The 21,832-nt window shown below is 42.0% G+C and overlaps 1 long non-coding RNA gene across 1 annotated transcript; it reads right to left on the bottom strand.

The window, feature by feature from the left end:
• Window positions 1–371: 371 nt before the first annotated feature.
• LOC115203873 (uncharacterized) lies at window positions 372–11,361 on the bottom strand. Its single transcript, XR_003880272.1, has 3 exons — window positions 10,911–11,361; window positions 1,012–1,053; window positions 372–914 (listed from the first exon to the last, which is right to left on the bottom strand). It is a non-coding gene; the product is annotated as an uncharacterized LOC115203873 (long non-coding RNA).
• Between the last annotated feature and the right edge of the window lie 10,471 nt (window positions 11,362–21,832).

Consider the following 21,832-nt stretch of genomic DNA (forward strand, 5'->3'; position numbering starts at 1 on the left):
ATTTCCACTGCACCTTCTAACCACTCTACGAGTCAGCTGTTGTTTTGAATAAGTGCTTGCATTCTCATGTGTTCATGTGTGCATGTGCACGTGTGTGTGTGTGTGTGTGTGTGTGTGTGTGTGTGTGTGTGTGTGTGTGTGTGTGTGTGTGTGTGTGTGTGTGTGTGTGTGTGTGTGTGTGTGTGTGAGAGAGAGAGAGAGAGAGAGAGAGAGAGAGAGAGAGAGAATATAGTCTGCTGCAGTTTTAGTCTGGTCAACTAGATGGCACCAGAGTGAAACAGATGCTTGCTGTTGAGGGACAGAACCAGTCCTCATTCCCCTCTGCCTCCTCTCAGATGGATGTGAGCCAGAGGGCTGAGATGGCCTAAAAAAAGAGAGGGGGGGTAAAGAGAAGGAGAGAGAAAGTGAGAGAGACACCTGGAGGAGTGTATGTCAGTGAACAAGAGATGAGCAAGTCTAAGAGGAGATGACATAAGAGGTCAAAAGAAAGAGGGACAGGGGGAACAAGATTAACAGAGAGGGAAATGAAACAAGACAGCAGTCAGGTAAACAAGCAAGGGAGCAATCTATTAAAGCTGAGAGATCAAAATAGAGAGGGAGGGAGAGGAACAGAGTGCGGAGTTATGGAAGAAAAATGGGATGAATTAACTGTCTGGTGACCTTTAGAGCGGCTAAACTTTGTTTGGCTGTTACCACGACAATGTATGTCTTACTTTGGCTCTGTGTGTCTGTGTGTGTGTCTGTTTGTTTGTCTATCGGTGTACATGCAGGTGTTTCTTTGTATGCAGGTGTATGTTATTTTAACTTGCCCTCTCTCTGAACCCTTTTTCCATCCCTTCATCCCTACATCCTTCTCTCCATTCTTCCCTCCATTCCTCTCCTCTGAGGTTTGAAGTTAGGCAGGGATGACAGTCCTATATGGGACATCAAACAGAGCATATAACCCAGGTCTCCCCACAGGCTTTAGAAGTCTGAACACTGGTTCAGAACAGAACAGACTCACATACACACCTTGATGTGGATGTCCAGGTGCTTCACTGATGTAGTAACTGTCTGAAACAAACATGAAAATAAACTATTCAAATCAAATTGTATTGGTCACATACATGTGTTTAGCAGATGTTATTGCTGGTGTGACGAAATGCTTGTGTTTCTAGCTCCGACAGTGCAGTAATATCTAACAAGTAATATCTAACAATTTCACAACATATACCCAATACACACAAATCTAAGTAAAGAATTAAGAATATATAAATATATGGATGAGCAATGTCAGAGCGGCATTGACTAAGATACAGTAGAATAGTATAGAATACGGTATATCAACTCAGCAAAAAAAAAGAAAAGTCCCTTTTTCAGGACCCTGTCTTTCAAAGATAATTCGTAAAAATCCAAATAACTTCACAGATCTTCATTGTAAAGGGTTTAAACACTGTTTTCCATGCTTGCTCAATGAACCATAAACAATTAATGAACATGCACCTGTAGAACGGTCGTTAAGACACTAACGGCTTACAGACAGTAGGCAATTAAGGTCACAGTTATGAAAATTTAGGACACTAAAGAGGTTTTTCTACTGACTCTGAAAAACACCAAAAGAAAAATGCCCAAGGTCGCTGCTCAACTGCGTGAACGTGCCTTAGGAGTGCTGCAAGGAGGCATGAGGACTGCAGATGTGGCCAGGGCAATATATTGCAATGTCCATACTGTGAGACGCCTAAGACACGCTACAGGGATACAGGACGGACAGCTGATCGTCCTCACAGTGGCAGACCATGTGTAACAACACCTGCACAGGATCGGTACATCCGAACATCACACCTGCGGGACAGGTACAGGATGGCAACAACAACTGCCCGAGTTAAACCAGGAACGCACAATCCCTCCATCAGTGCTCATACTGTCCGCAATAGGCTGAGAGAGGCTGGACTGAGGGCTTGTAGGCCTGTTGTAAGGCAGGTCCTCACCAGTCATCACTGGCAACAGCGTCGCTCATTTTTACATATGAGATGCCTAATGCAAGATATGTAAACATTATTAAAGGGACATTATTAAAGTTACTAGTGTTCATTTATTGAAGTGGCCAGTGATTTCAAGTCTGTGTATATAGGCAGCAGCCTCTCTGTGCTAGTGATGGCTATTTAACAGTCTGATGGCTTTGAGATAGGAGCTGTTTTTCAGTCTCTCGATATCAGCTTTGATGCACCTGTACTGATCTCACCTTCTAGATGATAGCGGGGTGAACAAGCAGTGGCTCGGGTGGTTGTTGTCCTTGATTATCTTTTTTGGCCTTCCTGTGACATTGGGTGCTGTAGGTGTCCTGGAGGGCAGGCAGTTTGCCCCCGGTGATGCGTTGGGCAGACCGCACCACCCTCTGGTGAGCCCTGTGGTTGTGGGTGGTGCAGTTGCCGTACCAGGCGGTCATAAAGCCCGACAGGATGCTCTCAATTGTGCGTCTGTAAAGGTTTGTGAGGGTTTTAGGTGACAAGCCAAATTTCTTCAGCCTCATGAGGTTGAAGAGACGCTGTTGTGCCTTCTTCACCGCACTGACTGTGTGGGTGGACCATTTCAGTTTGTCAGTGATGTGTACGCCGAGGAACTGGAAACTTTCCACCTTCTCCACTGCGGTCCCGTCTATGTGGATAGGGTGGTGCTCCCTCAGCTGTTTCCTGAAGTCCACGATCATCTCCTTTGATTTGTTGATGTTGGGTGAGAGGTTGTTTTCCTGGCACCACACTCCCAGAGCCTTCACCTCCTCCCCGTAGGCTGTCTCGTCGTTGTTGGTAATCAAGCCTACTACTGTTGTGTCGTCTGCAAACTTGATGATTGAGTTGGAGGTGTGCTTGGCCACCCAGTCATGGGTGAACAGGGAGTACAGGAGGGGTCTGAGTATGCACCCTTGTGGGGCTCCAGTGTTGAGGATCAGCGAAGTGGAGGTGTTGTTTCCTACCTTCACCACCTGGGGGTGGCCCGTCGGGAAGTCCAGGACCCAGTTGCACAGGGCGGGGTTCAGACCCAGGGCCTCGAGCTTAATGATGAGCTTGGAGGGTACTACGGTGTTAAAAATCTGAGCTATAGTCAATGAACAGCATTCTTACATAGGTATTCCTCTTTTCCAGATGGGATAGGGCAGTGTGCAGTGTGATGACGATTGCATCATCTGTGAACCTATTGGGGCAGTAAACAACTTGTAGTGGGTCTAGGGTGACAGGTAAGGTAGAGGTGATATGATCCTTGACTAGTCTTTCAAAGCACTTCATGATAACAGAAGTGAGTGCTATGGGGCGATAGTCATTTAGTTCAGTTACCTTTGCATTGTTGGGTACAGGAACAATGGTGGTCATCTTGAAGCATGTGGGGACAGCAGACTGGGATAGGGAGAGATTGAATATGTCCGTAAATACACCAGTCAGCTGGTCTGCGCATGCTTTGAGGACGCGGCTAGGGATGCCGTCTGGGCCGGCAGCATTTTGAAGGTTAACACGTTTAAATGTCTTACTCAGTTCGGCCGCGGAGAAGGAGAGCCCACAGTATTTGGTAGCGGGCCGCATCGGTGGCACTGTGTTATCCTCAAAGCAGGCAAAGAAGGTGTTTAGCTTGTCCGGCAGCAAGACGTCGGTGTCTGCGACGTGGCTGGTTTTTCTTTTGTAGTCCATGATTTTCTGTAGACCTTGCCACATAGGTCTTGTGTCTGAGCCGTTGAATTACGACTCCACTTTGTCTCTATACTGACGTTTTGCCTGTTTGATTGCCTTATGGAGGGAATGACTACTCTGGTTGTATTCTGCCATATTCCCAGTCACCTTGCCATGGTTAAATGCAATGGTTCGCGCTTCCACTTTTTAACAAATGCTGCCATCTATCCATGGTTTCTGGTTAGGGTAGGTTTTAATAGTGGGTACAACATCTCCTATACACTTCCTGTCACATCCTGGCCAGTATAAGGGTTAATTAGTATTGTAGTTTGGTCAGGACGTGGCAGAGGGTATTCGTTTTATGTGTTTCGGGGTGGTGTGTTTTGTTGAAGGGCATTTGGTTTAAGTATTCTGGGGTTTTTGGGCACTGTTTGGTTTTCAGGTATTCTATGTTTAGTCTAGTATGTCTGTTTCTATGTTTGGTTAATTGGGGTTGGGACTCTCAGTTGAAGTGTTGTCTATCAGTTGAAGTGTTGTCTATCTGCCTTTGATTGAGAGTCCCATATATTAGGGTGTGTTTGTGTTTCTTATTGGTGGGTGATTGTTCTGTGTGTAGCCTTGGGCCTTACCAGACTGTTTTTTGTCGATCGTAATTCTGTTTGTTATTTTGGGTGTTCATTTTGATAGTTAATAAAAGTCAAGATGAGCCTGCACATACCTGCTGCGTTTTGGTCCTCCATTACCGATGACAAGCGTGACACTTCCTGATAAACTCAGTCACCGTCTCAGTATATTTGTCGATATTATTCTCGGAAGCTACCTGGAACATATGTCAGTCCGCGTGAGCAAAACAATCTTGAAGCGTGGATTGCGTTGAATAGTCCTTAGCATGGGTACTTCCTGTATCCAATAGTTCTATAGAGTATGAGTATAGAGTATGTAATGGCACATAACATTTTCTTGGCTAACAATGTAAGAAATAATATATAACAAAACAAAATACTGCAAGTTTTCTTAACAACTAGAAGCGAGGCAGCCCTCTCTGTCAGTGCAATTTGTGAACAAGTGTTTTTGTTTGCACAACACAGATGCCACAATCCCTGGTTTTCAAACGGACTTGTAATTCACTAGCAAAGTACATAACAACAACGCATTGGACAGAGTGGTAATAGAACAGCTAATTTAACTCTTAGGGATCGCGGACCGCTAGCGGACCGCTAGCGGTCCACCTGCGACAACATCCGGTGAAATTGCAGAGCGCCATAATCAAAATAAGAAAATCTAAATATTCATGAAAAATACAAGTGTCTTACATTTACATTTACATTTAAGTCATTTAGCAGACGCTCTTATCCAGAGCGACTTACAAATTGGTGCATTCACCTTATGATATCCAGTGGAACAACCACTTTACAATAGTGCATCTAAATCTTTTAAGGGGGGGTTAGAAGGATTACTTTATCCTATCCCAGGTATTCCTTAAAGAGGTGGGGTTTCAGGTGTCTCCGGAAGGTGGTGATTGACTCCGCTGTCCTGGCGTCGTGAGGGAGCTTGTTCCACCATTGGGGTGCCAGAGCAGCAAACAGTTTTGACTAGGCTGAGCGGGAACAGTGCTTCCTCAGAGGTAGGGAGGCGAGCAGGCCAGAGGTGGATGAACGCAGTGCCCTTGTTTGGGTGTAGGGCCTGATCAGAGCCTGAAGGTACGGAGGTGCCGTTCCCCTCACAGCTCCGTAGGCAAGCACCATGGTCTTGTAGCGGATGCGAGCTTCAACTGGAAGCCAGTGGAGAGAGCGGAGGAGCGGGGTGACGTGAGAGAACTTGGGAAGATTGAACACCAGACGGGCTGCGGCGTTCTGGATGAGTTGTAGGGGTTTAATGGCACAGGCAGGGAGCCCAGCCAACAGCGAGTTGCAGTAATCAGCCCCTTCTGAAGAAGCCCATCCTGGACCCGGAATTGCTGGCCAATTACAGTCCAATATCCAACCTCCCCTTCCATCCAAGGTTTTGGAAAAAGTGGTTGCTGTACAACTCAATCAGAACAACCTATTTGAGAAGTTCCAGTCAGACTTCTGCCCGGCCAACAGCACTAAAACGGCCCTACTCAGACTCACCAACAACCTGCTGATGAGGGCTGATGCAGGCTCTCCATATCTGCTGATCGTCCTGGACTTGAGTGCAGTGTTTGACACTGTCAACAATCCAATCCTTCTGGAACGCATCCGAGACACCTTCGGACTGTCAGGTCTGGACCAGCTCTGAGCTGGATTCACTCCACTCCTACCTCTCAGACGGGACTGATTATGTGTTGCTAGGTGAGTCCAAGTCCCGGACCCACCACGTCACCTGCGGTGTCCAACAAGCATCTCTTCTTGCACCCATCCGGTTTGTCCTGTACATGCGCCCCCTTGGTCATGTCATTAGCCAGCATGGAAGCTCATTCCATTGCTATGCTGACACCCTACTGTTTGTAAAAACTGCCCCAAGTCCCTCTGATTCATGTGCCTGTCTGAACACCTGCCTTGAGGAGATAAGGGCATGGATGAAGCAAAACTTCCTTCAACTTGCTGACACGGGACCGCAGGTTGTACAGCCGAGCGAATACTGCAAGACGGGTATTAATTGCCAAGCGTTTGCCAGTAATTTGTCTGTGTTCTGGCTTGTTAGGATTTTCAATAGAGAGTTACATTTATACAAATGTTAAATTACACTGCACTTTCAAATGGGTTTGTTTTCCAATTTATTTATTTATTTTTTAATACAATACATCCCAAGCGGATGGTCACAGGGTGGGGTGGGGAGCGGAACATACAGTTGAAGTCGGAAGTTTACATACACCTTAGTCAAATACATTTGAACTCAGTTTTTCACAATTCCTGACATTTAATCCGAGTAAAAATGTCCTGTCTTAGGTCAGTTAGGATCACCACTTTATTTTAAGAATGTGACATGTCAGAATAATAGTAGAGAGAATGATTTATTTCAGCTTTTATTCAGCTTTCATCACATTCCCAGTGGGTGAGAAGTTTACATACACTCAATAAGTTTGCATACACTCAATTAGTATTTGGTTGTATTGCCTTTAAATTGTTTAACCTGGGTCAAATGTTTCGGGTAGCCTTCCACAAGCTTCCCACAATAAGTTGGGTGAATTTTGGCCATTCCTCCTGACAGAGCTGGTGTAACTGAGTCAGGTTTGTAGGCCTCCTTGCTTGCACACGCTTTTTCAGTTCTGCCCACAAATGTTCTATAGGATTGAGGTCAGGGCTTTGTGATGGCCATTCCAATACCTTGACTTTGTTGTCCTTAAGCCATTTTGCCACAACTTTAGAAGTATGCTTGGGGTCATTGTCCATTTGGAAGACCCATTTGCGACCAAGCTTTAACTTCCTGACTGATGTCTTGAGATGTTGCTTCAATATATCCACATAATTTTCCTCCCTCATGATGCCATCTATTTTGTGAAGTGCACCAGTCTCTTCTGCAGCCAAGCACCCCCACAACACGATGCTGCACCCCCGTGCTTCACGGTTAGGATTGTGTTCTTCGGCTTGCAAGCCTCCCTCTTTTTCCTCCAAACATGACGATGTCATTATGGCCAAACAGTTCTATGTTTGTTTCATCAGACCAGAGGACATTTCTCAAAAAAAAGTATGATCTTTGTCCCCATGTGCAGTTGCAAACTGTTGTCTGGCTTTTTATGGCGGTTTTTGAGCAGTGCTTCGTCCTTGCTGAGCAGCCTTTCAGGTTATGTCGGTATAGGACTCGTTTAACTGTGGATATAGATACTTTTGTACCTGTTTCCTCCAGCATCTTCACAAGGTCCTTTGCTGTTGTTCTGGGATTGATTAGACACTTTTCGCTCCAAAGTACGTTCATCTCTAGGAGACAGAACGCGTGTGAGTTTGCAGGTACCTAAAAAAGTGGGTATTGGGAATATTATGGTCAACTATCCAAGTATCGAATGAGACAAATGTGATATCAGCAAATAGGTCACAAAAACCACCCGGCCGTTCCTATGCCAGAACTGGAATATTGTGCCAATCTGAGTTGCTGGGGAAAGATGTTAAGATGTTAATTGGGAGAAGCAGGTTGCTTGGTTAAGGCTAAAGTGATTTCGGAATTTGGACCAGATTTTAAGGGAGTTTTGACAATGGGATTCAAAACATGGCTGCCAAGATTCTTAGGTAGAGCACAGTAATGAGACAGGAGAAGGTGGGAGGCTTGACAGTAACTCCATGATAGCCCAAGTTGGACCAAACTTTTTTCAAATGTAGAAACCCAATAAACACATTTAGATATATTTGCTGACCAGTAGTCAGCCCGCCTGTGGGTTTAGATCTCTCTAGATATACTTTTCTCATTCGTGGATTTGACTTATTCAAAATGAAGTTGAAATAGCAGCTGTCCAGTTGTTTGAACATCAACTTTGGCAGAAAAATTTGAAGCTTTGAAATAATTACAAAAACCTAGATAGTATAGTCTTCTTGACAGAATGAATGTGCCCTGCTAATGAAATGGGAAGAGACGACCACTGTATGAAATCCTGCTGAGTGAGCTCCAGGAGTGTTTTGAAGTGATGTTTAAACAGAACCTTAATGAGCGTGTGATCTTTATCCCTAAATAAGTAAAGACCTGATGCTCCACTTTAAACAGGAAATTGGCATACTCAATACCCTCTGCTAACTGGCACACTTATTTTGTAAGGTTTAACTTATAACCAGAGAATTTCCCAAAACCTTGTAGCATGACTAAGAGATAGGGTATAGACTCCACAGGGCTTGAGATATATAGAAGAACATCATCTGCATATAAGGACACCTTGTGAGTTATGTTGCCCCTTAGTATTCCCTTAATCCTCTCCTCCGAGAGGCTTCTCCTCCTCCTATTGAGCCTCTCCTCCAAGAGGCTCAATAGCCATATCAAATAGGAAAGGGATAAACAGCAACCCTGCCTGGCCCCCCTGTGGAGAGGGAAGTAGCTGGAGGTAACATTGTTGGTGCGAACAGAAGCCACTGAGGATGAGTACAAAATCTTAATCCAGGAAAGGAATGACAGGCCAAACCCAAATCTCTCTAGTAATGTAAATAGATATTCCCAGTCAACCCGGTCAAAAGCCTTCTCAGCAAGAGAGATGACAACCTCTGGCTGTAGAGTTGAGTGGGCAGAATAAAGAACATTAAATAGCAGCTTTATATTATAGAAAGATTATCTACCTGAGATAAAGCCAGTTTGGTGAGAGTTAATTATGCTAGGAATCACTGTCTGTAAAATGCGCTAGAGGACCTGCTCTTTACTCTGACGAGGAAAGAGACGAGTAGAATTGCTTAAAATGATTGTTGATTTCTTTGGGATTGGTAGAAGTTAAATCAGCTGCAACACAGATTTCAGGTATGGTGCTGCTAGCAGCGGATTATGGAAGCTGGTGAGATAACTTGCCAGCTTTCTCTCCGCGTTCATAAAATATCTGCCTCGACTTTAACAGAAGCTGCTCGGCTTGTTTTGTGGAAAAATTGTTAAATTCCGATTGAAGTAGCAGTCTCTCTTTGTAGAGTTCTGGAGTTGGAGAAGATGCATATCTGTTGTCCACATCTAGAATGGGTTTAGATAGCTTCAATATGCGTTTAGTGCGCTGTTTGTTGTCATGCGCTGTGTATGAAAAAATTTGGCCCCTTAGATAAACTTTTAACAACTCCTACACAGTAGAATGAGAAATGTCAGGGGTGCAGTTGACCTGTAAAAAAAAAATCAATGTGAGTTGATATATATATTTTTAAAGGCACTATTTGATAGTAGTAATACTGTCCGGAAAGCGGATATCTAGCTGGACAGGGCTATGGTCTGAGATAAAGATGCTGTGATATTGGCTATTAGTTACAAAAGGAAGAATTCTATTGTCCGGCAGGAAAAAGTCAATCCTAGAGTATGAGGGACGGACTGGAGAAAAAAACTAGTACTGTTTAGCAGTGAGATTGCTCCTTCTCCATGGATTAGACAAATTATGGGATTCTAGAAATTAGTTGATTACTGCGCTGTCACAACGTCCACAGAAGGTGGCGCCTCTCCTCGGTCGGGCGGTGCTCGGCGTTCGTCGTCGCCGGCCTACTAGCTGCCACCGATCTGTGTTTCAGTGTCTGTTAGTTATGTCTGGTTTTTGATTGCACCTGTTTCGTGTTTGTCATTAGTGGGGGGGTATTTATTGTATAGGCAGTATAGGCAGTAGGGTTGCCGGGCTGCCCTTTTAATTTATTAAATCAAGTTTGTTCCAACGGACCTCAGTCTCCTGCGCTTGACTCACCCTAAAACAGTTCTACCCACATGCGCTCAATTTTGAAGTTACATTGTTGTGCATCGGTCTGGATCTGTCTAGACTTGGATGTAGTACACAATTGAAATCTCTGCCCAATATCAAATGATGAGAGTTGAGGTCGGGAAGTGTTGCAATGAAGTCAGGAAAAATGTTTGCGTCATCCCAATTAGGACCAGAGAGGTTAGCCAGAACAACCTGTGTGTTAAACAATTTCCCCATCACTATAACATATCTACCATTAGTATCTGAAATGACTTTGGAGGAGACAAACGGGGTGGCTTTTCTGATAAGGATGGCTGTCCCTCTGGCCTTAGCATTAAAGTTGAAGTGAAATATTTTGTCCACCCATCCTCTCTTTAGTTTATCATGGTCGCTGGACCGGAGATGGGTCTCCTGGAGAAAAACGATGTCCAGACTTAAAGACTTAAGATGAGCACACACTCGGAGGAGGTGATGAGGAGGTGATGTCATCTCTGCCTCTGGAAAAGGTTAGGTACACTGCATGGGTCCAGACAAAAGTTAGACTTAAACTGATACCGATTTTTTTCACCCCATTGTTTTTGTTTTGTTTTTGTTTCTATTATTGGTGTGGATGGATGGGATTGGTGGGTGAATGAGGGGTTGGGGTTGTTGTACTGTTTTTGTTTCTGTTCTCATATCTGAAAATCTATAAATAAACTAAATAAAAAATAAGCTACATATACATAAACTACATAACAGAAACTTCTTTCAACTGAAGAGCAGGAAAACCGAGGCCCTACTTGTTGGCACCCACCACCAGGTCCAGCATGCACCAAAAACACACCTCTCCATTGCAGGACAAGAAAATCTCTCTTTCCCCCTCAGTTTCCAATCTGGGTGTAAAGGTTGATTCCTCCCTGACCTTTGACAGCCACGTCAAACAACTGTGTAAAGCGTCAATCTATCACTTCAAGAACATTGACAAACGCCATCCCACCCTCACTCACTCTGATGCAGATAAGCTTGTCCATGCCTTTATGTCCTCAATGCTGGACGACTGCAATGCACTGTTCATCGGGATCCCTGGCAGAAGTCTCCAGAAGCTCCAATACTGTGCTGCCAGTATCCTGATGAGAGTACGGAAACACCATCACATCACCACCATCCTGGCACCTTTGCGCTGGCTCCCCGTCTAATTCCTGATTGAATTCAAAACCCTCCTGCTGACTTTCCAGTATATTCATGGCAATGCCCCTTGGCCCAATCCTTATCGCAAAGAACTGCTCTCCCTCCATAACCCCACCTTCAGGTCACGCCCCCAGGACCAAGCACCGAGGTCCCTCCCGGACCACCTGAAGGCACCACAGACTCTGGGCTCCTTTAAAACTGACCTTTCTCTTTAGGAAGTATCAAGGCTCAGGCTAAGACCCCAATGCAGACACAGGAGGCGGATAGTACGAATCTCAGAGTTTATTATATAACAAGGAGCAGGCAAAAGGTAAGTCAAGGCAGGCAAAGAGTCGTAATCCAAATCAGATTCAGGCAGGATCAGGTCGGACAGGCAGAAAGGTCAGAACTGGGAAGACTAGGAAAAACAAAAACTAGAGCACAGGAAACACTGTAACACGCTGGTGAGACTTGGCGGGACAAGGCGAACTGGGAACAGACCATCTGAAAACGCAGGTATAAATACACAGGGGATAATGAGGGAGATGGGAGACTCCTGGTGGGGGGGGGGGGGGGTGGAGATAAGCACAAAGACAGGTGAAACAGATCAGGGTGTGACAGGAAGGCTGTCTGTTGATAGCTGTCATCCTTGGTGTCCTTGTCATTTGTAGTGTCAGCTGTGTTCTTTGTGTCCGTTGCTATGTCTAGTTGCCACGTAAAATGTTTTATTTTATGCACTTTGTTCTGTAAATTGAAAAGCACTTTACCTTATGTAATAAATTATTTGCATTATTATTTGCTGTAACGTGCGTGTGTGTCTGTGCCTGTGTGTCTGTAATATGTGGATATGAGATCAATATTCAGCTATCAGCAGCTTCCTTTCTACTCTCACTCTGGATAGGAAATTACCTGCAATTTCCTCGCCAGTACGTGTGTGTGTGAACACGTAATGGCAAGAAAATTACAGGTAATTTCCCATATACCTTAATGGCACCCAGAGTGAGAGGAGAAGAGAGACAGAAAGCTGCTAATATTGATCAAACATCAATTTGCCACATATTACAGGCACACACACACACACACACACACACACACACACACACACACACACACACACACACACACACACACACACACACACACACACACACACACACACACACACACACACTCTGTCTCTCTCTCTCACACACAGACACACACACATCCTAAAGCAGATGGGCTCACGTAGAGGAGCTGTAACCATAACAACCTGGCCAACCAGAACAACCTCTCTCTGTGTCTATATCTCTATGACCTGTTTCTGTCTCTCCTCCCCTCGCTCAGTCACTTTTTCTCTCTGTCTCGGTCTGTCTCTTTCTTTTGTCTACCTTGCTTTTGCTCCCACTGCATCTCTCTCTTCCTCCCTTCCCTCCCTCTCTTTTGTTAATACCAGCGCTGTCAAACACCGGTTTGAATACAGAGGAGCAATAAAATTGATCTGTCGTTATTGGATAGGAACACAAAGGAGTTATATGTCAGTTATGTTTCTCTCTCTGATACACACACACACAGTAAACCCACAGTCAACACACAGTCAACACACTCAACACACACACTCATCATTGCAGAACATGCAGTCACAGGTGGCTGATAAGGGCTTACAATATCCTTATTTACTCTCAATTGAATTTAAATTAAAATGTGTGTTCACTCAGACTGTTAACACTCAATCAGATGTGTTAACTGCCATAATATCAGCTGCACGGTTTAGATTAATTAGCAACTGATTTCATTTTCGCAGACCTATTATTGAGATCAGTGAAGTTGTTGTTCCTGTGGAGTTCCTCCAGACACCAGAGCCTGTTGTGGAAAACATTGAATCAAATACTTCTCAGATACCGGAGCTTGTGAATTCAAATAAACTTTATTACAGAGAGTAACAAAGCCGAGCAATTCCATGGAAGAACTGAATCTTCATTCTTAGTGCTTGGTTTTTATACAGTCTTACCCTTACATAACGTCGTCACTTAACTTTATGATTCTTGTTTTCTTACTTAGTTTCCATTCTCTTATTGGCTCAGACATTGGGGCATAGATTCTATTGGTGGCGTGACATGCATACCCCTCCTGTTGCCTATCACTGATTAGCTAATGTTCCTGTCCAAAGGTCTTCACAAGTTCAGACCGATGTTGTCTATGTATGATTAACCTGTTGTGGTATAGGGGGCAGTATTTTCACGGCCGGATTAAAAACGTATCCGATTTAATCTGGTTACTACTCCTAGAATATGCATATAATTAGTAGATTTGGATAGAAAACACTCTAAAGTTTCTAAAACTGTTTGAATGGTGTCTATGAGTATAACAGAACTCAGAAGGCAGGCCAAAACCTGAGAAGATTCCATACAGGAAGTGCCCTGTCTGACAATTTGTTGTCCTTCTGTTGCATTTCTATTGAAAATACAGCATCTGTGCTGTAACGTGACACTTTCCAAGGCTTCCATTGGCTCTCTAAAGCCGCCAGAAAGTGGAATGGGGTGTCTGCTGTCTCTGGGCGAAGAACAGCAGGAGAGTTTGTAAGTGGTCAGCCTGGGGACAGTGAGACTGAGATGCGCGTCCACGAGACTACTCCATTTTTTTCTTTCTCTCTCTGAATGAATACAACGTTGCCCGGTTGGAATATTATCGCTATTTTACGAGAAAAGTAGCATACAAATTGATTTTAAACAGCGTTTGACATGCTTCTAAGTACGGTAATGGAATATTTTGCATTTTTTTGTCACGAAATGCGCTCGCGCATCACCCTTCGGATAGTGACCTGAACGCACGAACAAAACGGAGCTATTTGAATATAACTATGGATTATTTGGAACCAAAACAACATTTGTTGTTGAAGTAGAAGTCCTGGGAGTGCATTCTGACGAAGAACAGCAAAGGTAATCACATTTTTCTAATAGTAATTCTGAGTTTAGGTTGTCCCAAACTTGGTGGGTGTCAAATTAGCTAGCCGTGATGGCCGAGCTATGTACTCAGAATATTGCAAAATGTGCTTTTGCCGAAAAGCTATTTTAAAATCGGACATAGCGATTGCATAAAGGAGTTCTGTATCTATAATTCTTCAAATAATTGTTATGTATTTTGTCAAGGTTTATCGTGAGTAATTTAGTAAAGTCACCGGAAGTTTTCGGTGGGTATGCTAGTTCTGAACATCACATGCTAATGTAAAAAGCTGTTTTTTGATATAAATATGAACTTGATTGAACAAAACATGCATGTATTGTATAACATAATGTCCTAGGAGTGTCATCTGATGAAGATCATCAAAGGCTAGTGCTGCATTTAGCTGTGTTTTGGGTATTTGTGATGCATGCTAGTTGCTTGGAAATGGCTGTGTGTTTTTTTGTGTCTATGACCTCTCCTAACATAATCTTATGTTTTGCTTTCACTGTAAAGCCTTTTGGAAATTGGACAATGTGGTTCGATTCAGGAGAAGTGTATCTATAAAATGGTGTAAAATAGTCCTATGTTTGAGAACTTTGAATTATGACATTTTGTGGTTTTAAATTTGGCGCTCTGATTTGGCACTGGCTGTTGAATAGTGTGGGACAATTTCGTCCCACCTGCCCTAGAGAGGTTAACCCATGTGCGTGTCCAGTAGCCTTCACAAGATCAGACATGGCCCAGACCAGACACGTCTTGCTGGTTTACCTTGCCTAATCCACACAGATTCTGCTTACGTTCTGTTATTTACATGTCCAATGGTCAATTCGATGTTGATCCAGCTTTGAACACTAACATTGCCTCAGCCTTCATTCTGTTTACACATGTCTAATATTTAAACTTCTATCGATTATTCTTTCTACTTCAAAGAGAACAGTATAGGTTACTGAAAATCAACCATAGTCATGAATTTTCACCTACAAGCCCCATTTATATCTGGTGCTAATGTTCATCCTTTGTCCTGATCTTGTCCACATTCTGATTGTGCCCACAATTCTAGACAGGTGTAGACGATTAAAATACACATTGTCTGATTGGGATCAGATCTTTCTGACCACCTCCGGAAGTAGTCAGGCACACATTGTGTAAACAGATCTGGATGGTTGAGCCATTTAAATCATCATTATAACGTTCTCTAAAATCATTGACAGGTAGCACCATTGACTTACGGCATCCTTAATTGTCTTAAAATACGTCCATGTTAGTTTGAAAGAATACCTATCAAATAATATTCAAACAGGGAGGCACCATCTAATCTGGTCACAATGCAAACACAGTGAACAGATAAGCGACACATTTTATTACAATGTGTAGACGCAACAAACCTTGATCAGATAGTGATTGGATCATGTTGTTTAGATCATGAAACTCACGTTTTCTCAAGGTGTAAAAGAGGCTCTGGTGGCACCTATTGACAGTCAGAGCGCATCTCAAGCCTCGTTTATACCTAGTTCTAACATGTGTCCTTGGTCTTGAATTTTTTGGACAGGTGTAGATGATTAAAAGAGGGATTGTCATCTGATTGTGATCAGATCTCCCTGACAACCTCTAGAGGTAGCCAGGGACCCATTGTATCTGGATATCAATAAAGTGTCAACAGATCTGGATTAAAACATTGAAAGCATCACTATACCGACCTCTAAAACCATTGACAGCTTAAAAATAAAAAAATTCATATTAGTTTAAAATAATATCCAAAAATAATTTGCATATAGGGGAGCACCAAAAAATCTGGTCACAATGCAGACACAGTTAGAGCACTGGGCCAGTAACTGAAAGGTCGCTGATTCGAATCCCCAAGCTGACAAGGTGAAAAATCTGTCGATGTGCTCTTGAGCAACCCTAATTGCTCTTGTAAATTGCTCTGGATAAGAGCATCTGCTAAATGGCTAAAATGTCAATATTGATCAGATCACAAAACCCACATATTAGTGCAAGGTGTAAATTTGACTTAGGTTAACTTTCCTCAGGTTACTCAGGTACCTTATTCCCTATATATTGCTCTAATTTTGAAGTTAAAGTGTTCTCGTCAGACTGATCAGCAGGCTGTTTACAGCATCTCCCCATCCTGATGAATGGATTGTCCTGCAGGCTGTCTGCCGAGACAAACACTTAGAGAAAGTGAACTTCCCATTTAGACATTTCCAAGTTAACTTTCCTGATGTTGTCCAACATATAATACACAACATTAGAAGTAAAGTTTTCTGTATCATAAATACGTACATTTTGTATGTATCAGCAGCATTCTTCAGATAGTTCACAACTTTGACAGAAGTAAGTCTGGCTACTGTTTGATGCAGTAAATAATGTGTATTCATACTACAGTCAGGGGGCTGAATATAATGGTCACAATTTAATTCAATACACCACAAATATGAACACCGTAAAGCTCTAGGCAACACCTTCTGATGCACGACAAAACCAAACATGGATACAGCTGTATATTCAGTACAGAGTCACGATAACATAACATGACATGACTCATAAAATAGTTCAACTTTTCATGTTCATTTATGTAAACACACTCAATAAGAATAAATAACCGTGACCATGATTTATAAAACATTGTGTGAAATGGCAATCACGGAGGACATAACGTTCTCAGTTCTTCAGGTATTTATATGGTTGGATTACCTTCTAAATGAAATAGTGACAATCATGCATCAATCGCACTATGCTACTTATCGTCATGTACTCAACACACACAGACAGCTGAACCAGTAGGCATAACAATGTGGTCTGTGTGTGTGTGTGTGTGTGTGTGTGTGTGTGTGTGTGTGTGTGTGTGTGTGTGTGTGTGTGTGTGTGTGTGTGTGTGTGTGTGTGTGTGTGTGTGTGTGTGTGTGTGTGTGTGTGTGTGTGTGTGTGTGTGTGTACCCATGTTCTGCCAGACACACACACAGTGTAGGGAAGGAGCAGTTGCAGCTACTGGATACTCAGTCAGGTGTTCAAAGCAAATCACAGACACACACACACACAGACACACAGACAGACAGACAGACCTGGGCATTGGGTGACACTTGAGATGTCATACCTGGCTGTGGTAGACATCTTCCACCAACACACAGAGGGACAACAGTCCCTACCCTCACAGCTGTGGCAGAGACTTCCGGTGCCACTGTTTGTGTCAACCAAGCATGTATATACAGCACATACATACTGTGCATGACACATACGCACATGAAAGCATAGACACATACTAAGTCACATAATACCACGTGTTTCTCGATGTTATCTCTGCACATTTAGGGTAAGCGTACCTATTAAGCCCACATAACCATTAAGCCCACTTCCATCTTTTGTATTCAATTAATAAACAAAAAAAACGAAGGTTTTCTCCTGTTTAATGTTTCAAATTATACATCTGGTTGTTATATCCATAACTTGTTATATTCTAAGTTATTGACAGTTATGTGTAAGTTCTCACTAGTGGACAATTTCAAAGATGAAAATAAAAAACTTTCGTGTTGAGGCCCCTCAGATAAGTGATTATGCTTTATGTCAAATTAAGAGATTCGTGTGCTGATATATTCACATGATAGAATATTTCATGAACATTCGTTATTATTTCTTGCCAATTGAAAATATGGGTTTTTCATGCTAGCAGTCGTGCCTGCTTGTCACAGTCACACAGTAGCAACATAACTTAGCGAACTACAAGATATTAGATTTCAGGCATTCACAGCTAACATTTTTAAATACATTTCCTCATATTTTACTGTTAAATGAACCTTGCATTGTTATGCATAGATGCCGTTTAGAAAAAAATATGACATTTATCTCAGGTGGGCTTAAAGGATTAGGTAGCACAGAAATCACTCCCTCTATACAGAATGTAAATGACAATAAATAAATATTGTTCAATATGATCAATACGAACTTTGCAGAATATTGTCATCTATAGTGAATATTTATGCCCCAAACCATTGGTTTCCAAATATTTTATGAGTAGACTTTGGTATTCTGTCTTTTTCATCATCAATTACTGTTATTCCAATTAAACTCAGTATGGCTCCTATTAAGCCCGCTCTCAGGGGTCAGTGTGCAGCGGTAGGACGGAGTCAGGCGCAGGACACAGAACTGAGTAAAAGACATACTTTACTCGAAAATAAACAATAATCTCCACGCAGGGGAAAAACACACCATCGCACAGAAGTCAACAAAGAACAAACACGCACAAAACCATGTGAACCAGAGGGTTAAATAGGGAATAAATTATAACGTAATGGGAACCAGGTGTGTACAATCAAGACAAAACAAATGGAAAAAGAAACGTAGATCGGTGGCAGCTAGAAAGCCGGTGACGTTGACCGCCGAACGCTGCCCGAACAAGGAGAGGCACCAACTTCGGCGGAAGTCGTGACAGCCGGTTTTCATTGAAACCGGGTGTTGAGCTCTCTAATATCCAATGAACATGAGCAGAAATATGTTTTGTGTTAAGATTTAAGTTGATTAAAACACACAAAAACTACAATTATGCATATTCTTCATCTAGCCATGGTGTCTTTACCAAGATTAGAAACCATTTAGAAAATTGTTAAACCTCTGTACTCTCTCTAAGATGTTTGGAGTGGACAATTAGTCATTGATGCAGAGACAGAAGAATAAGATCAGGGTTGAGGGCTATCGGGGGGGGGGGGGGGGGGGCGGGGACTACAAGTGGTGGACAAAAATTCAAACAAATGAGGGACAATAAGATGACTATTGGGTGACCACTCATGCACGTTTGGGTGGGGGCTGTTTCATATTGTTGTCTTTCATTCATCTAGGTGATTCTGTTTTTTGGTCCACCACCTGTACCTTTTTTATACACAGCAGAGGGAGATTTGAAACTGTCTTCAGACAGGCTTAAGGAAGACAAGTTAAACTAATTAACAAGTTTAGCAGTACATTAAATGTTATTCAGCCTTCAGATAATTCGTTGACAATTGTGAGTTTTATGGTCTTTGAGCATTGCTTCTTATACACGGAGGGGCCGGTGTGGGTGCAGGTTTGTGTTCCAACCAAGCAGTAACACACCTGATTCAACTAATCGTGTCTTGATTGAAGTCTATGATTAGTTGATTAGTTGAAGCAGGTGTGTACTGGTTGCAAAGAACAAAAGCATAAGTCCACACTTATCTCTGTGGATAAGATTGGACACCCCCCTGTTATACACTTATCTCTGTGGATAAGATTGGACACCCCCCTGTTATACACTTATCTCTGTGGATTAGATTGGACACCCCCCTGTTATACACTTATCTCTGTGGATTAGATTGGACACCCCCGTTATACACTTATCTCTGTGGATTAGATTGGACACCCCCCTGTTATACACTTATCTCTGTGGATTAGATTGGACACCCCCCTGTTATAAGTGCTACTTTCATGATGAGTAGCAATGATTCATTTATTTTAATAACTTCAGGGGAGTTAAATATATTCACATTTTTACACAAGAAATGTCAGTTTCTAAGTTTTGAACATTTATTAATTAAAAAAATTGAAATATTTTAGAGGTGGGCTTATTTGGAACCCCCGTACTCAATACTCATTAATACCCATTGTATGCCTTATTAAATGTTGTAAGTAAATTCATAAAATCTCACATAAGAGATTCATCTTTCATTATATCTCCACTTTTCTTACAAAAATTAGGGCAGTATATGTTAGAAATGTCTAAACTTAGATTTTGGTGGGCTTAATAAGTACACTTACCCAATTTTTTCAGTGAACTATCAAAAAACCAAATGTGCATAGGTAAAATCAAGGGTGTGGAAGTTAATATTATAATTTTTTACAACATAGACATATACTTACACATCTGTTTAATTGCTGTCTACTATCACTGACTCGGATCAGGCCCTTAATTGTTTTATTTCTCTTTTAAATCTAATCCTTGGTTCATGCATGAATTGACAAAGAGAAATGACAGGAAAGAAATGTAGCTTTGGGCTAAGGCTAGACTGACTGATTCTAAGTCTGATTGGCAGAGTTTCAGACATTTGAGAAATAGATGTCTATCTCTGGTTAGAAAAGCTAAATCAACATACTTCTTGAATTGTGTATCGGAAACTGCTAGTAATCCAGCAAATTTCTGGAAAGTGGTCAAATCTTTGAAACAAAACTCCATCTCCTCGTTGCCTCAGCAGGTTTTGACAGCCTCTGGTCCCATACTAGACAAAATTGAAATGTGTAGTGCTTTTAATATCCATTTTTGATTCAGCTGCCCACTTGTTTGAAATGATAGTCTCTGAAAATGAATCTCCTCCCACTAATAGGAGACCTTTAGTCACCTCAGAACAGATTGTAGAGAACGATGCTCTAACAGACTCTCATACTTTATTTTAATTTCAACCATTTGATGTCTACAATGTATTTTTTTTAAATCCACAGAGGCTGATTCACTTGACCCCTTCTTACTACAGCTCTCTGCCCCACTCATTGTTGAACCTTTAACCTGTAGTTTTAACTTGGCATTTGCTACTGGTGTTCTCCCTAAAATTTGGAAAGTGGCACGTCCTCCCCCTACATAAAGGGGGAGATCCTTCTGACTTAGATAATTACCGGCCAAATCTCCAAGTTTTCTTGCTCAGCCAAGGTACTAGAATCTCTTAATAACTCTCAGCTAATAACCTTATTTATTTTTATTTTTTTTACTGTTTCAGCCACTATGCTTGTTTTAGATTTTGATTTGATATTGATGTGATTAGGATCTCTTTTAGTCCTCATTTGAACTAATCTTCCAAGAGTCCTTAAACATTAAAATACAATTTATAATACGATCACATTTTCACATATAACACACTGTTACAAGCAGACATAATACACTGACATATTGACCAGATAAATACTCTTAACAGTCTAAAAAGATAGTTTGATTCTTCATCGACCATAGTCCAGCAAAGTATTGTATTGTTTGAATTTATATATTGAAAGGTTTCTGGTTTGCTCAGATAAATTATTCAATTTCTTTACTGCTCTAAATCAAAATGTTATTTTGCCTATTTCTCTTTTCTGTCTGGATAAAACATAGATGGTGGACAATCTATTCCTAGTATTTACTGAATGACTGTCTCTTACTAACTGAATAGTGTTGTGAATAGAGTTTGGCTGTTTTAAATGGTGTATATTAGGAAATAAAATAAGCATGTTTTTTTCAATTATCTTGTTGATTGATGACCAACCAAGAGCATTACGCATGACTGCAACAGAAGAACCATATCTTCACCTTAAAACAATCCTTGCTGCTTTGTTCTGTGCAATCTGCAGCCTCCTAATGTCACTTGCTGTTGCATTTCCCCAGACCACAGAACAGTAGTTCACCTGACTCTCAATTAATGCTTGTTTTAGATTATGTGTTAAATTGCCTAGATCATAAAAAAACATTGTGCTTCCCTATTTGTAGACCTTTCCAAGGCATTCAACATTGTTGACCATAACCTACTCATTCAAAAACGGTCTTAAATGGTCCTGGACAAGGAGTCTTTCATCTGGCGGTCTTACGGACGAATCCATAGTGCCAACTGTAAAGTTTGGTGGATGAGGAATTATGGTCTGGGGCTGTTTTTCATGGTTCAGGCTAGGCCCCTTAGTTCCAGTGATGTGAAATCTTAATGCTACAACATACAATGACATTCTAGATTATTATGTGCTTCCAACTTTGTGGCAACAGTTTGGGGAAGGCCCATTCCTGTTTCAGCATGACAATGCTCCCGTGCAGAAGATGAGGGTCCATACAGAAATGTTTGTCGAGATTGGTGTGAAAGAACTTGACTGGTATGCACAGAGCCCTGAC

The sequence above is a fragment of the Salmo trutta genome, chromosome 12, assembly GCF_901001165.1.
Source record: "Salmo trutta chromosome 12, fSalTru1.1, whole genome shotgun sequence".
In the NCBI taxonomy this organism is placed as follows: Eukaryota; Metazoa; Chordata; class Actinopteri; order Salmoniformes; family Salmonidae; genus Salmo; species Salmo trutta.